The following is a 6,302-nucleotide window of genomic DNA, read 5'->3' on the forward strand; positions in this document are numbered from 1 at the left end:
GAAATATTTAGGACTAACTTATTCCTTGCCACCCTGTCACACCCTGATCTGTTCCACCTGTCTTTGTGCTTGTCTCCACCCCGAACCAGGTGTCTCCCATCTTCCCCCATTATCCCCCTGTGTATTTATACCTGTGTTTTCTGTTTGTCTGTTGCCAGTTCATCTTGTCTTGTCAAGCATACCAGTGTGTTGTTTACCGTACTCCTGTTTTCTCTAGTCCCTGTTTTCTAGTCCTCCCGGTTCTGACCATTTCTGCCTGTCCTGACCCTGAGCCCGTCTGCCATACCATTCTGCCTTCCTTGACCCCAAGCTTACCTGCCGTTCCTCTATCTATATGACTCTGACCTGTTTTACGATCTTCTCCCTACCCTGACCCTGAGCCTGCCTGCCGCCCTGTACCTGTAGGACTCGGACCTGGTTACGAACCTCTGCTTGTCCTCGACCTGCCCTTTTTCTGCCTCCTGTGGTTTAATAAACTACTCTGTGTCTGCATCTGGGTCATATCCTGAGTCGTGTTACCACCCATTCTGAAACTAACTGCAGCTCTTTGTTAAGTGTTGCAGTCATTTCAGTTGCTGTAGTAGCTGTGTATATATAGCAGGGGGTGTAAAGCCATAACACATAAGTTCTTCCACCAGCAGACTATGATCGATAATGTCAAAAGCCGCACTGAAATCTAACAAAACAGCCCCCACAATCATTTTTATCATAAATTTCTCTCAGCCAATCATCAGTCATTACTGTCAGTGCTGTGCTTGTTGAATGTCCTTCCCTACAAGCGTGCTGAAAGTCTATTGTTAATTTGTTTTTACTGTAAAATAGCATTGTTTCTGGTCAACACAATTCTTTCCAAAACTTTACTACGGGTTGGTAACAGGCTGATTGGTCTGCTATTTGAGCCAGTAAAGGGGGCTTTACTATTCTTAGGTAGCAGAATGACTTTTGCTGCCCTCCAGGCCTGAGGGCACACACTTTCTAGTAGGCTTAAATTGAAGATATGGCAAATAGGAGTGGCCATATTGTCCGCAATTATCCTCAGTAATTTTCCATCCAAGTTGTCAGACCCCGGTGGCTTGTCATTGTTGATTGACAAAAAAAATGTTCACATCTTCCATACTCAGTTTACGGAATTCAAAATTACAATTCTTGTCTTTCATAATTTGGTCAGATATACTTGCATGTGTAGTGTCAGCAATTGTTGCTGGCATGTCGTGCCTAAATTTGCTAATCTTGCCAATGAAAAAAACATTAAAGTAGTTGGCAATATCAGTCGGTTTTGTAATGAATTGACATTTTTGTAGAGGCTCTTATCCAGAGCGACTTACAGTTAGTGAGTGCATACATTTTCTTACTGGTCCCCGTGGGAAACGAACCCACAACCCTGGCATTGCAAGCGCCATGCTCTACCAACTGAGCTACAGGGGATTCAATGAATGAATCTCCAAAGCTTTTTACTATCATTCTTTATGTAATTGATCTTTGTTTCATAGTGTAGTTTTTTTTTCTTTTTATTCAGTTTAGTTACATGATTTCTTAAATTGCAGTACGTTTGCCAATCAGTTGTGCAGCCAGACTTATTTTGCCATTCCTTTTGCCTCTTCCCTCTCAACCATACAATTTTTCAATTCCTCATCAATCCATGGCAATTCAACAGTTTTTACAGTTATTTCGTTAATGTGTGCATACTTATTAGTAATTGGGATAAGCAATTTCATAAATGTGTCAAGTGCAACATCTGTTTGCTCCTCACTACACACCACGGACCAACAAATATTATTTATATAAAAAACATAGAAATCACTGCAAAACTTATTGTATGACCTCTTATACACAATATTAGGCCCAGCCTTTGGAACTTTGGTTTTCCTAGATATGGCTACTATATTGTGATCACTACATCCGATGGATCTGGATACTGCTTTCAAGAAAATTTCTTCAGCATTAGTAAAGATATGATCAATACATGTTGAAGATTTCATTCCTGTGCTGTTTGTAACTACCCTGGTAGGTTGACTGATAACCTGAACCAGGTTGCAGGCACTGGTTACAGTTTGAAGCTTTTTCTTGAGAGGGCAGCTTAATGAAAGCCAGTCAATATTTAAATCACCCAGAAAATATACCTCTCTGTTGATATTACATACATTATCAAGCATTTCACACATGTTATCCAGATACTGACTGTTAGCACTTGGTGGTCTATAGCAGCTTCCCACAAGAATGGGCTTTAGGTGAGGCAGATGAACCTGCAGCCATATTGCTTCAACAGTATTGAACATGAGATCCTCTCTAAACTTTACAGGTTACTGGTTCTGAACATAAACATCAACACCTCCACCACTGGCATTTCTGTATTTTCTGTAAATGTTATAACCTTTTATTGCTACCATTGTGTCATCAAAGATATGATCTAAGTGAGTTTCAGAGATAATAAGAATAAGAATGTAATCTGTTACTAGCAAGTTATTAATTTCATGAATCTTGTTTCTTAAGCAACATATGTTGACGTGGGCTATTTTGAGCACTTTTCTGCGATCCTTGCTTGTTTTCATTGCTTTACTGCGAAGCTTAGCAGAAGTAGATATTCTCATGTTATTTATGTTAGTGCAGGGTGAGCTGTAAACAGTGGACTTCCTACTAGGGCACACTGCCTCAGTGCTAACAGCATAAATCTGGTTCATAGACACATGATTGCGGCATGCAATAACTGTAGGATCAGCAGAGGCTTTCAAGGCAGTTAGAGGGACATAAATTATGTTACTTACATTGTGTCTACCAATGCTCCTGGTATAATGTACATTTGCAAATGTATTATGATGACTCAGCGACACAATGGTAGGGATGAACTGAGCTGGGCTTGGGTCATTGATAAGTCATTGTCTCAACGCAGCCTTATAATGCTGTGAGAAGATCCAGGAACCAAAATGATTTGGGTGTATCCCATCCTCCTTATAAAACGTGTCTTGTTTCCGAAAGGTATTGAAATTGTCAACAAAAGTTACACCAGTTGGAGATGCAATAATCACATAGCCAGTTGTGAAGAGAAAGAATCCTGCTAAAGCGTTCAATGCCATGATTCAGAGAGGGTACGGGGCCAGATATGATTGGGATTCCTCGCTCTTCTCCAGCTCCACTCCGCTCACATACTCTGCCCCCAGCGGCCAAATCGTTCTACACCGTATTGTGACGTTTTATTGATAACGGCCTATAGCAGTAAGGCCAAATTCATTGTTTCAACAAATAATTGTTTACATATTTGTTTCTGATACTCCCAGGGGTCCTAAAATACAAAATAAAATATCTAGATGGTCCATGTTGTCACTATCTTAAAACAATTCCATATGTTAGGTTAGTAAAGATGATACAAACATGGCTTAAAGTCTAGAAGGTTACAACAGAAACCAATTGGTTGTAATCTGGTTACGTAACGTCTTCTCAACCAGAAAATGATGTAATGTGCCAAATGTCAACTGTACTGTCTACCCCTGGAACATGATAGGCTTCTGTTTGTTTATACTCCTGATATTATAATATCCTGATTATTATCCTGATATTATACTGATATACAGTATATCTTCTGCATGGACACTACAGTTTGTGTGGCTTTCCCACTGTAAACCTGAACTTCCATTATAACACTGTCTGATATCTTGTAACCAGGCCGTCTGTTTTGAAAGGATCCTATTTGACCACACACCACGCCAGCCTATTTGTTACTTTGCTCTGTCTCTGAGTGAGCTGGGCATCCCAGCACTGATCTGGAGTCAGCAGGTGAGAGAGTGTGTGTTCTGAGACACACTCACACACACACGCTCACACGCTCACGCTCTCACACACACACACACACACACACACACACACACACACACACACACACACACACACACACACACACACACACACACACACACACACACACACACACACACACACACAAACACACACACACACTGCTTACAGCACTGTGGCTGTAACAAGGAGCCAGAGAAAAACACACACATGGTTTTGCTCTCAGACCCTAAAACAACACCCTGAGAAAGCCATCCCGATCTATCTGCCGTGGAAGAGACTTAAACAAAAGAGCAGTCTTTCTCCGGGCTTCTCATCCTATCAGGTTTCCCCCTCTGTGTCCGCTTGCACAGCTGTGGGCCATGGCTTCCCTCTCACTCTCCGAGGCCGACTCACACAAGGTAAACACACACCCGGACGGCCGGCAAAGCTGGATAGGAAAACGCTCGATGGACAGGGTTGATTTTGCCTGTGTTGTTTTTGCTCACAATGCCTTTTGGGTTGAATCATAAATATCACTGTAGTTGAAAATCTCCAACTGAATTAGGTTGTTTAACAAAGATTGTATGGGATGAGCTGGAGTTAGTGTTTGAAATGGCACTAGGTAGGTCTCGGACAGAGTCAATTTAGAGTGAGCCGGGTGTTTCTATCTGCGATGGTGTGATCAGCTGCGATAGGGAGCATAGCTCATAAAGCATAATAGCCCGCCATCAGGAAACTAAATATAGATGGTGTTTTGATTGCGTGAAAAATGACATTTCAAAGGAGATTAGGATCAGCACCACTAAAACAACAGTGCCAAGAGCCAAGGGGCAGAGCTCTGTCACCCCTGCCCCCCTGCCCTCCCGCCCGCCCGCCAACCTGCCTGCCTCACACAGCTCTTACAGCAGGTATCCGCAATTATCCTCAGGGCCGTGTGTCACTTTTTCCAGCGCAGGGATTCTATGTGTGTGTGGGATTGTGTGTGTGTATGTGTCTTTCTGTGTGTTTGCGTGTGTGTGTGTCTCTTTGGGAGTGTTGTGGGGGGTCATAGGTCAATGGTCCGGGTTGGCTCCTTCACTTGGCTTCTTGTCGCCCCTAGTCACTGAGTGGCTGTGACCCCATGACCCTGTGACCTCATCTCCTTAGCTCCCTCAGCCCTCCTTCCATAGCAACCGCAGGTTGAGGTGCATGACATCATGAGCTGCGGTCTTCGCTAATGATGGGAGAGCGGGAGGCGGAAAGTGAACGGGAAAGGGGAGGGGGTGTAGTGGGGTGTGATCCGGAGCGCGGATAATTTTTTCCGACATTATTCGAGTATTAGCAGTGTCATTATTAACGCAGGTGTGTTTTCTCAATGACCAAATTATTCTTATGCTTCGCTGAATAGAGCCTGTCAGAATCCAGCTGGGAGATGTGAAAGGGCGTTGCTGCCGGCAATAGATGACCCCCGCGGAAACACACACACACACACACTCGCCGTCCCTGTCTAGCTGGCCACAACACCCCATATATCCCAAACACTTTCCCCCTGTAAAGCATAGCGTAGCATAGCATAGCATAGAATCCCCGCTTCATGCTTTATTTTTACAAAATCCGAACACACGCGGAGGATCAGGATATGGCCGCTTACATGATTTAATTAGCACAGGCGAAGTACTGAGAGGTCAAACTCCATTCAGAGCAGAAACTCTATCCACTCATTGATTCTATTAAAATAATGTGTGTGTGTGTGTGTGTGTGTGTGTGTGTGTGTGTGTTTGTGACAGACCCTCCTCCTTCCCCCACACACTCCTTCTCCCCACCCCCGTAAACCCCACCAGTGGGCTCTAACACTGTCAGCTGAATACAACCCTGGGGTTCAATGGCACGCTTAAAAGTAATGCAACAATACACTGTACATACTTATAGGGCACTAGTGTGTACATGCAAACACATAAAAAGACAAAAACTAAGTAAAATAAAATAAAATGTTATTTGTCACATGCTTCGTAGACAACAGGTGTAGACTAACAGTGAAATTATTTATGTGTCCATTTCCAACAATGCAAAGTAAAGATAAGATCACAATGAAATAAAATATTGAAATAGTGACACGAGCAATAAATACACAGTGAATAACAAATGAAATGTTTGTGTGTGAGGTGCAAAACGGGACGGAGTTAGTGATGTTAGTTCCTGCGTGCGTTCCTGCGTGCTTGTGTCTGACCATGCTCATGTGGATGTGGGTGTGTGTGAGGTGAATGAAGCTATGCCTGCTGTGAAAGCCATTAGGTGCAATTGAAGTGGGAGCGATCATTGAGCGTGAGCCTGCCAGCCGCGGATGTTTGGGCTTTGGTAGAATCAGTGGTCTCTGCTTAAAAGAGCATCGTCTAGGAGACGCAGTCCGGGGTTTACGACACCGTTCAGCCTCTAATGGACAGACGTCCACGCACCCAACACAGCGGTCATTCTTCGCTCTCACACACACCACACACACAGACCTACACACACACGGCCCAGGGCTTTTAATAGAATCAATGAGTTGATCGAGTTTT

This window comes from Coregonus clupeaformis, chromosome 19, assembly GCF_020615455.1.
Source record: "Coregonus clupeaformis isolate EN_2021a chromosome 19, ASM2061545v1, whole genome shotgun sequence".
In the NCBI taxonomy this organism is placed as follows: Eukaryota; Metazoa; Chordata; class Actinopteri; order Salmoniformes; family Salmonidae; genus Coregonus; species Coregonus clupeaformis.